The sequence below is a fragment of the Nyctibius grandis genome, chromosome 12, assembly GCF_013368605.1.
Source record: "Nyctibius grandis isolate bNycGra1 chromosome 12, bNycGra1.pri, whole genome shotgun sequence".
Lineage (NCBI taxonomy): Eukaryota > Metazoa > Chordata > Aves > Nyctibiiformes > Nyctibiidae > Nyctibius > Nyctibius grandis.
Genome location: NC_090669.1, coordinates 8,865,864 through 8,877,853, shown reverse-complemented (window position 1 = coordinate 8,877,853; position 11,990 = coordinate 8,865,864).

The following is an 11,990-nucleotide window of genomic DNA, read 5'->3' as shown; positions in this document are numbered from 1 at the left end:
AACCCTCTCCCCCCCACCTAAGGGAAAGGGAAAGGGAAAAGGGAGAGAGACTTATGGGTTGGAAAGTTAAAACAGTTTTAATAAACTATAATAATGAAAAAGAATATAATAACAATAATAATAGAAATAACCAAATATATACAAATATGTACAAAACCAAGATCAAGAGCTTGGAAATCCTCCTCAGGCAGAATTGCTCCCCCCAGTACAGGCAGAGGGGAAAAGGCAGTACCTCCACCCAGCACGGGCAGAGGGGAAAATGCAGTAGCTCCACCCAGCACGGGCAGAGGGCAAAATGCAAAAGCTCCACTGCCATCACACCTGCAGGCTTTTAACTGGAGATTTGGCAAAGCTGGTACCAATCAGTGGGAGACAGGAGGGCCCCTCCCTCCTGGGCCCCACCTCCAGGAGGCAGTGGGTTAGTGATAAACAGGAAAGTGAGAATGACATGTATGGGATGGAATACCTTGCTGGTCAATCCTGGGTCACCTGCCCCGTCCACTACTCCCTGCAGGTACAACCCCCTTCGGCTCTTTACTCATAAGCAGTGACCTTGGGTTCTCTAAGGCTATTTGGCCTGGTTTGAGCCAAACCAGGACATTCCACCCCTTATTCCATACCATTCATGTCATACTCAGATCACCAGTACCTTTTCATTTTCAAATATATATATACATATCACTAGTCTATGATTCATCTTTATGCGAAAAGTCCATCAAGTTCATTTGGTTCAAGATTGTGGGTTTCCATCTGGCTAGCAGTCTCTCAGCAGTCTCTCTGGCTAGCAGTCTCTCTTTCGTCATGGTTCGTGCCCACGGGTTGCAGGTTAAAGATGTCAGACTCGAGGAGGTTACTGGACGCCACTTGATGAAGCTAGTTCCGGTCTCATCAACACTGTCTTAACCTGAAAGACACTTATGCAACAACAACATACAGTTCAGGCTTAAGTAGTCTCACCCATAATCAGATCACCTTCAGGGACACATCGGACTTCACCATCTTGCAACATCACCCACCAAGTACATCCAGGTCCCTGAGCAAAAGCAATCCCACGAATGGGTTTACCTTTGCCCATTACAGGAAGAATCCAGACAGTTTTTCCCAATAGATTCCTTTCATGCACCACAGGGACTTTATCTCCTTCTACTGTATGTAGAAGGTCTGACTGAGCAGGGCCAGCTCGATTGATAGATCCCCTGGTGTTAACTAACCAGGTAGCTTGTGCCAGATGTTTATCCCAGTTTTTAAAGGTTCCACCCCCCACTGCTTTCAGGGTAGTTTTTAACAGCCCATTATACCGTTCAATTTTCCCAGAGGCTGGTGCATGATAGGGGATGTGATATACCCATTCAATGCCATGCTCTTTGGCCCAGTTGTCTATGAGACTGTTTTTGAAATGAGTCCCGTTGTCCGACTCAATTCTCTCTGGTGTGCCATGTCGCCACAAAATTTGCTTTTCGAGGCCCAGAATAGTGTTCCGGGCAGTGGCATGGGGCACAGAGTATGTTTCCAACCATCCGGTGGTCGCCTCCACCATGGTAAGCACATAGCGTTTACCCTGGCGGGTTTGAGGGAGTGTGATGTAGTCAATTTGCCAGGCCTCCCCATATTTATATTTCAACCACCGCCCCCCATACCACAAAGGTTTCAACCGTTTGGCTTGCTTAATTGCGGCGCATGTTTCACAATCATGGATAACCTGTGCAATAGAGTCCATGGTTAAGTCCACCCCTCGGTCACGAGCCCATCTGTATGTTGCATCTCTTCCTTGATGACCTGAAGTGTCATGAGCCCACCGAGCTAAAAATAGTTCACCTTTGTGTTCCCAGTCCAAATCTATTTGGAACACTTTAGCAGCTTGATCCGCTTGTTGGTTGTTTCGATGTTCCTCAGTTGCCCGACTTTTAGGTACGTGAGCATCTACATGACGTGCCTTCACGACTAGTTTCTCTAGCCGAGCAGCAATATCTTGCCACAATTTAGCAGCCCAAATAGGTTTCCCTTTGCGCTGCCAGTTGCTTTGCTTCCACTGCTTTAACCACCCCCACAAGGCATTTGCCACCATCCATGAGTCAGTATAAAGATACAGCCTTGGCCACTTTTCTCGTTCAGCAATGTCTAAAGCCAGCTGGATGGCTTTTACTTCTGCAAATTGACTTGATTCACCTTGTCCTTCTGTGGCTTCTGTGACTCGTCGTATGGGACTCCATACAGCAGCTTTCCACTTCCGATGCTTTCCTACAAGACGGCAGGATCCATCGGTGAACAGCGCATACTGCTTCTCATCCTCTGGTAGTTCATTATATGGTGGGGCTTCTTCAGCACGTGTCACCTCCTTTTCTGGTGGCATTCCGAAGTCTTTGCCTTCTGGCCAGTCCATGATTACTTCTAAGATTCCTGGGCGATTAGGGTTTCCTATTCGAGCCCTCTGTGTAATTAATGCAATCCATTTACTCCATGTAGCATCAGTTGCATGATGGGTAGTGGGAACCTTACCCTTGAACATCCAGCCTAGTACTGGTAGTCGAGGTGCTAGGAGAAGTTGTGCTTCAGTACCAATTACCTCTGAAGCAGCTCTAACTCCTTCATATGCTGCCAGTATCTCTTTTTCAGTTGGAGTGTAATTGGCCTCGGAGCCCTTGTATCCTCGACTCCAAAATCCTAGGGGTCGACCTCGAGTCTCCCCTGGCACTTTCTGCCAAAGGCTCCAGGTAGGACCATTGTCCCCAGCTGAGGTGTAGAGCACATTTTTAACATCTTGTCCCGTACGGACTGGTCCAAGGGCTACTGCATGCACAATCTCTTGTTTAATCTGTTCAAAAGCCTGTCGTTGTTCAGGGCCCCACTGAAAATCATTCTTCTTTCTGGTCACTTGATAAAGAGGGCGTACAATCTGGCTGTAATCTGGAATATGCATTCTCCAGAAACCCACAACACCTAAGAAGGCTTGTGTTTCCTTTTTGTTAGTTGGTGCGGACATTGCTGTTATTTTGTTGATCACCTCTATCGGGATCTGGCGACGCCCATCTTGCCATTTAATCCCTAAAAACTGGATCTCCCGGGCAGGTCCCTTGACCTTGCCCCTTTTTATGGCAAAACCAGCTTTCAGAAGAATTTGGATGATTTTCTCCCCTTTGTCAAAAACTTCTGCTGCTGTATCACCCCACACAATGATGTCATCAATGTATTGCAAATGTTCTGGAGCTCCACCCTTTTCTAGTGCAGTCTGGATCAGTCCATGGCAAATAGTAGGACTGTGTTTCCACCCCTGGGGCAGTCAATTCCAGGTGTACTGGATACCTCTCCAGGTAAAAGCAAACTGTGGCCTGCACTTTGGTGCCAAAGGAATAGAGAAAAATGCATTAGCAATGTCTATGGTGGCATACCACTTGGCTGCCTTTGACTCCAGTTCGTATTGAAGTTCTAGCATGTCTGGCACAGCAGCACTCAGCGGTGGCATAACTTCATTTAGGCCACGATAGTCCACAGTTAATCTCCATTCTCCATCAGACTTTCGCACTGGCCATATAGGACTATTAAAGGGTGAGCGAGTCTTGCTAATCACTCCTTGATTTTCTAATTGTCTAATCAGTTTATGAATGGGGATCAGGGAGTCTCGATTGGTGCGATATTGTCGTCGGTGCACCGTGGTAGTAGCAATTGGCACCTGTTGTTCTTCAACCTTCAGCAACCCCACAACAGAAGGATCTTCTGAGAGGCCAGGCAAGGTAGACAGCTGTTTAATGTCCTCAGTCTCTACAGCTGCTATACCAAAGGCCCATCTGTACCCTTTTGGGTCCTTAAAATACCCTCTCTTGAGGTAGTCTATGCCAAGGATGCACGGAGCATCTGGGCCAGTCACAATGGGGTGCTTTTTCCATTCATTTTTAGTTAGGCTCACTTCGGCCTCCAATACAGATAACACTTGAGATCCTCCTGTTACTCCTGAAATGCTGATAGATTCTGCCCCTTTATGATCCGATGGCATTAGGGTGCACTGTGCACCAGTGTCTACCAGGGCTCGATACCTTTGTGGTTTTAATGTGCCAGGCCATCGAATCCACACAGTCCAATAAATCCGGTTGTCCCTCTCCTCCACCTGGCTGGAGGCAGGGCCCCCCTAATTAAGAAATGGATTCATGCTGCTCACAGGGACTGGACCTTCATTTCTCCTATTCACACTTGGGAAAAAGTGATTTGAGGCCCATCTCCCCTGACTGGGGTCCTGCTCACTGGTAACTGGAGCAGCCATCCTCCTAGAAAAATTCTCTCTGGTATTTCTTTTAGCTTGCAACTCACGTACTCGTGCCTGTAGGGTACTGGTAGGTTGTCCATGCCATCTGCTCATGTCCTCCCCATAACCACGCAGGGCAAACCATAGGATACCTCGTGATGTGTTCCTTTTCCTTTGAGCTGGTCCTGTAGGAGAACGTTTTCTCTTAACAGCTGCAACGCGCGCCTGTGTAGGTAGAGAGTCAAGTTTATTCTCGATCATGGACAGTTTGTCTGACAGTTGTTTAAATGAGTCCTTGTTCTCCTTAGTCAGTTTTTCCACAGCCGAGATGCGTGCCTGCAGTGGGGAAGAAATACTATCTTCATACTGTCGCATACAGTTAGCCATTTCGCCCACACTAGATCGTGCCATAGCATCTTCTCCCCATACTAATATTGACAATGTATGGGTATATGTCGGTGGAGCATTCTTCACAACCTTCCGGAACATGGATCGGTTGCATTCCACTTCATCAGGATCTACAGGATCTACAATTTCCCGTGGGTGTCTATAAATGATCTCTTGCACAGCCAGTTCTCTAAGGTAGTTAATACCTTTTTCTATAGTGGTCCATTTGCTTAGGTGGCTCATAACATCATCTTTATAGGGATACCTGCTCTTTACAGCTGACAAGAGTCGCCTCCAGAGACTGACAGTGTTTGACTTTCTTGCGAGCGCTTTATCAATACCACCATCTCTGGACAGGGATCCCAACTGTCTGGCTTCTCTGCCATCCAATTGCATGCTGTCTGCCCCATTATCCCAGCATCGGAGCAACCAGGTAATAATAGGTTCACTGTCATAACGGCTGAAGTCTTTCCTTATATTTCTCAGGTCCTTCAGGGATAAGGAGTGGTAGGTTATCTCTACGTCCGAGTCCTCTTGTGATAGTTCTGCTTTAGAAGGGCCTTTCTTCTGTGATGGGTCTGCTTTAAAAGGACGATTGAGGAAACCCCCATCTGTGTCAGGCCCTAACTCTGCCTGAGAAGGGCCCTCACCTGGGTCATATGATGGCTCTGCCTTAGAAGGCTCTGAGTCATCATCCTTCACTTCATAAGCTGATTTCTTTTGGTATTTCTTCCTGGTTACAGGAGCAATTGGTACAGATTCGATAGATGCTGGAGTCTGAGTAGATGCAGTGGCTGTCTTGGGAGTGCTGAGAGTCTGAGTAGCTGCGGTGGCCATCTTGGGGGGTGTAGCAGCTGTGGTACAGGCTGCCAAGGTGTTAGTGGGTTTAGTGGCTGTAGTGGCAGTACACACTGTAGGATCTGAGGTGGCTGCATAACACCTACAACTGTCCCTGCACCGATATTTAATCTTATCCCACATCAGAAACACATTCAGGACAAACAAAAATAAAAACATGCCACCTAGACAGCACCATCCTAATTTCGCAAAATCTGGTGGTATCAGCTTGGCAGAAAAGGAGAAGGTGCTATTTCCCGAAGTAAAACTGGAAGTGTGATCATTAACAGAATCAGCTAAAGGACGCCTGGAGCGTGCAGATGAAGTTGCTGCTACTGATTCGCGATTAAAGCTGCCCATCATTGTGTCATAGAGATAAGAGATCGGAATATTAACTGCCCAGTTTATCACAGCATAAATCAGTATCAAACCCCATACCAAAACAATACATTTCGACCAGCGCCCACTGCTAAACTGCATGTAAACATTCATAAGAAGCAAGCAATAACACAGTGCCCACGGCAGGTAAGGCATCATTGCAATACTCAATTGTGAAAGAAACTCCATAAAAAGATGAGATAACACAGCATTCAAAAATGACATCACCATCTTCACTATCTGTTTTAACTTTCCAACCCCTCGTAAATCTCAAGGGAAGAAATCTGATATTCTCTCAGCTGAGCTCTCCGGGTCTCCTCCCACCAGAGCCAGGATTCAACTTATCAGAGCAACCTGTTGGAGCTTCTTTCGAGCCCCACGTTGGGCGCCAATTAAATCTGTCACGGTTTAAAGCTGGGCCAGCTATTAACCAGGTGGCAGATGCTCTCTGTTAACCCTCTCCCCCCCACCTAAGGGAAAGGGAAAGGGAAAAGGGAGAGAGACTTATGGGTTGGAAAGTTAAAACAGTTTTAATAAACTATAATAATGAAAAAGAATATAATAACAATAATAATAGAAATAACCAAATATATACAAATATGTACAAAACCAAGATCAAGAGCTTGGAAATCCTCCTCAGGCAGAATTGCTCCCCCCAGTACAGGCAGAGGGGAAAAGGCAGTACCTCCACCCAGCACGGGCAGAGGGGAAAATGCAGTAGCTCCACCCAGCACGGGCAGAGGGCAAAATGCAAAAGCTCCACTGCCATCACACCTGCAGGCTTTTAACTGGAGATTTGGCAAAGCTGGTACCAATCAGTGGGAGACAGGAGGGCCCCTCCCTCCTGGGCCCCACCTCCAGGAGGCAGTGGGTTAGTGATAAACAGGAAAGTGAGAATGACATGTATGGGATGGAATACCTTGCTGGTCAATCCTGGGTCACCTGCCCCGTCCACTACTCCCTGCAGGTACAACCCCCTTCGGCTCTTTACTCATAAGCAGTGACCTTGGGTTCTCTAAGGCTATTTGGCCTGGTTTGAGCCAAACCAGGACAACATGTAAGGGTGTAATCTAACATTTAGCTAGGCAATTTCTTGAGGTGATTGGTGCCATCAACTGTTAAAATGTAGTCACTGCAGCCATTGTTGCATTGTAGTCGTTATTAATTACAAATGAAATTGCAAGCAAGGAACTTTATAATAACAAGGAAATTACCAGCATTTTGTGATACAAATTATCATTAAAAAGCTGAAAGAACAAGCTTTTATTTCTGTCTATCATGTCAACACAACCTTTTGGAATATCTCAGGATAACTGAAAGCTTACTGGTTTCTAAATAAAGTGGATAATGCTTCGTGCTGTGTGTGTATTCTTGTGGTCTGTTTAGCCATACTGTATGTTGTAAAACTTGGTCTCGGTGCTGAATTTATTGTAATCTGTATAATTCTATATATATTCTCTATAAATCTGTATTCAAAGGTAATTTACAGCATTATAATGGTCTGAAACTGCTCTCAGTGAGGTCATTGTGAACATGAATGGTTCTGTGAGACTGTAACCCAGTCTGCTAAGGTTAGGTAGTACATGACATTGTAACATTCAAGACAAACTAAAGCCCTTTTGAAGTTGCTATTGAATGGTTTACTTACTTACAATGCTATTGAAAGGTTTACTTATGTTTACAAACATGGATCAATTATTAAAACAAGTCGGAACTTTCTCCCTGCATTGTTGTGACTCAGACTAGAAAAAATATTTAGATTATAGTATTTTTTTTGATTTTTTTTTTAGTGGCCATTTGAAACTGCCGCCCGAACTTAATCTTCCCCGTACTTAGGAGAAATTGCAAACCTCTTGTCATGAGCTCATATTCAGGTGACTAAAACCAAATGTGAGCTAGGTTGAGAACACTAGAAATTCTCTCCCATTTTATAATAGGCTGCTTACAAAGAGGATTTGTCAAGGAAGAAAGACTTTTTCAGCCTACTGGCTTTTCACAGTAAAATATCCAAAGTGATAGGCCCTGTTTAGTTGGAGGGGAAAATTCACTTTCCTGACCCTGGTTGCATCTTGTAAGCTTATTTTAGGGAAGGAAAAGTGTGACGTTTAGCTGGTAACAGTTAAAGAAATTGGTTACACCCAATGCCTGCTCTTGCATTTCTACTTGGAACGCCAGTGGGATATGTTACAGATTGTCCCGAATGTAAGTAAGTGGGTTGTTGCCAAGTTCATTATTTGTATTACTGTTGGAGAAATACTGGAATGTGTAAATAGTTCTTTTTTCTTTCATATTTTAAAATAGGTTGCTTCAGCTGGCTCGTGCAACTTCTTGCTTTTTATTAAAATTTCTGCAACTGAAAATTGGTTGCATAAATGATTTTATGAAACTGGGCCTTCCTGAAATGTTTGGGCTTGAGTTGCGTACCTGAAATAGGAGCTGTGCTACTTGAAACACATGGAAACCGAATCTTAAAATTGTCTTTCAGATCCGTGTTGGTTAAATGAACCATGCAGTCTATGGTAATGCACTTTACAGATGGTGCTCTGATCCTGATTATTAGTATTATGGTCTTCAGTGGGGTTATTTGCATGCATAAATTTAAATATATGTTTGATTGTTTGCAGGATGGGGAAGTAAAATACTAGGGTAGATGTCCTGGTTTGGAGGGGATAAAATTATAGAATCAATTTTCTGTTGCATTTTGTTTTAGTTTGTGGCCAGCCATAGTATGGTGATCAAGGCCATTAGCAGTTAAATGCAGGGCAGCTGACCCAGACTGGCCCACAGGTGTATTCTGTATCATTGACATCTTGTTCACTATAAATTGGAAAGCTGCTGGGGATGGGTGGGGTTATTTGCTTTGCCTTCTTCTCTCGATGGTTGTTCTCCAGGGAGGGACTTGCCACCACTTATATGAGCTAAGTATAATTTTGTGTCTTGTATTAGCATTGATATTGGTTTTCTTATTTTATTACATCTGTTTAAATTTTAACCCCTGAGTCTCCTTCCTTTTCCCAATTCACTTTCTTAGTGGGGGAGGAGAGATTAGGTGGTAGAATAACTGGTTATTGTTTAGCCCTGGATGCGGGCTAAATGGAGACAGTATAGAAACCATCCTGTATAAATTTGAATAGCAGTAATTTTAATTTGTAGTCATAACACAAATAGCATATTTTTTCTAAAAGTGATACCTCAAATAAATTCTATGTGTTTCAGCAAGGAAAAGGAGCCTTGGCTAGAGCTCTCAAATCTTTGTGTGTAATATAATCCTAAAATTTAAGACTGCCTCTGTATCAAGCTCTCCTTAAGAGATTTTGGTATATGCTTTAATGAAAGTTTTTCATTTACAGACCTACAAAGCAAAAAGTCAACAACAGTTTGAAATAAAATGACTTCACAATGCTTTATACAGACAAACTTTTAGATCTTATTCAAGTCTCCAGTTATGCATTGACAGACACTTATATTTGCTTGAAGACCTGGTGACATGTGTGATTAAGAAGGTTTCCCTTTTGGAGACCTTATTGCAATGCTGATGTCTTAATGAACTTATAGATCAAAGCTTTGGTCTTATTCCTTTAGTATCAAGAGGCAAACTTTCTGTAAATAATCTAAGGTATATATTATGTAATTAGCAGTTTCTATTAAAGAAACTGATTCTGTCCCTTAATTTTAGAATTAATTACTTTTCTTTATTCCAAATTCCTTTCAAAAGAATCTTTTGTAAATAGTTGAATTGTTATAAAATGAAGAAAAGACAAAAGCTTTGCAATTATGCGTGCATCAGTTGTTGAGAGTGCATAATATTTTCCTTTTTATATAACGGGCTCCGCATTTGGTTTTGGAGGCTTTTGAGTGTGTTTGCTCAAGTTTCTTAATTTGTTACAAAAAGCTGCAGGTGTATTGGCAAAGCCTGCTGTTTTAGCCTGGGAAATGTTCCAGAAGAGAGTTTTGTGGGTTTTTTTAATGTAAATATTTAGCTATATTATTACCAGTCACTTCAAAGATTCCACACTGTGTGCCTGCTGTGTATTTAAACATTGTAACTTCACTTGAATGACTGACAAAACAAATGCTAATGTTAAGAGTATAAACTTTATTGTGAGAGGGCATTGAACACTACTGAATTACTTGCAGAAATGACAAGTGGTATTTGAAGGGGTGTCACCATCGTGCAGCTGTCTCTGAGGAACACATAGCCCAACTTTAGCTGAAATGCCGCAAAAGGTGTGCCATGCTCAACTGCCACTCTGTAAGTTAGTTTAAAATTGGTATACTCTATCAAAGTTTCTGCAACTGCAAAAATTAAAGCAGTGGTCTTGCTAATCTTGTAACTAGGGATTTTACACAGCTCTTTCAAGTAATTTTTTGGTAGTTTATCAAAAAGTAGACTCTTGAGCGCCAATAAGGTTTTACAACTTTTGCAGCCAAGAGTTGTCTTTTTTTTTTTAATTTCATAAACAAACATTTTGCTTGTAGTCTGACTACAGGAACTTAAATCCTTTTTGTAAAGCACTAGCTATAGTTACTGAGCAATATTCTTGTATGTACTGTAGCTGACTGCTGATCTACAACAAGGACCTTACAACTGATTTCTTCTTGTTCTGGGAGGCTTAGTACAGTGTAACAGAGTTGGTGGAAAGTGACACCAGTATTTGAAAGGTACAAGGGGTGCAATAAGCTTGAAAGATGTGCTTACAATGGCTTTTTAATGCTTTTAGGAGATGCAGCACGTAGCAAACCTAACTGTAGGTGATTTGCTTTTTGTTTTGCTATTTATATTTGTGCGAACAAGGATGAGAATAGGTGTAGAAACTTTCATGTCTAAATGATATCAGTTTGCAGAGAGCTTACACAAAATCTGACTGTTATAAGGTTAAGACCAATAGAAATTAACGTTATAAATCTTTATGGTCCCTTTGACTCAATGAGACTGCTAGACTGACTAAATGTTTTCTGAGTGAAGAGCAGTGAAATGGGGTAGTGGTTTTTGGGGACATATGTAATCGATATGGACAATCAGATGTACAGAGCAGATAAAATTGTAATAGTCCTGGTTAAACTGAATACTAAAAGCCAAGTAGTAACAACAAATGAGAGGAAAAATAATTGAATGAGTTGTCATAGAAGACTATTAGATCATATGTTAACATTACAGGTGTAAAAAGTACCTATCTAGCTATGCAATATAGTCTTCAAGTTATTCCTACTGGCTGGACGTTTGCATGGGTGCTGCTTTACTTTAGTAAGGTTTTCCAGAATCTGGTCCTAAATTTTAATTTTATTTTAACATCTAAAAAAAAAAGTAATATTTGGCTTACATTTTCTCATATGGAACAATATTTTTTTCTAATTAAAGGACAGTATTTTATTCCTTCTGAATATATGTGGTTTTTAAACTTTTATGTGTGGACAGTAGGCTGGGCCAGGCTTTCAGTATATTTCACTCCATACAATGACTTCTACTTGGTTGAAGTGTGTGCAAATGTTTCTGATATATTTACACTGTAACTGATTCTCTCTTGAGAGATCTATATGAAAACACTGCAGTCAAAAATCAGGCTCACAGACTTTCTGTGAGAATAGGGTCTAATATAATCGTGCTAAAATCAATGGGATAATCACCAGCTGTTGTAAATCAAAATATTGCCACTGATTTCAATTAGGATTTACTTACACCAACTGGGCATGGTAGGCTTGTGTAATAGTGGTGAAAAAAGCAAATTAAGCTGTCTTTCTTTACATAAAGGACAATGGTGCATTTACATTTGATTCCAGTGTATTTTACTGCATGCCTCAGAGCAAAGGCAGTTCAATTAAATATCAGTGGAAGGCTTTTTCTAGACAGAGACCTCTGGAAATTGCTTTAACCCTTTAACATTTAGAAAGCATATTTAGAGAAATGGGATGCCTCCTTTTATGTGCTTGCTTTCACAGTGGTAGAAAAATAGTAAAACATTTTCAGGAAGATACGATTCCATTTCAACTTATTCCGTTAGAAGTAATAGAAATCAGCTCTGAGGTTTGTTTTCTGATAAAGACTTCTGCATCAAAATCTAGAAAAAATAACTTTGAGGTAATTTGCTTTATATGACAGATAAAATTTTTGAAACTTCTGTCAGTCATGTTATCCACTTTATCATACTGATGTCCT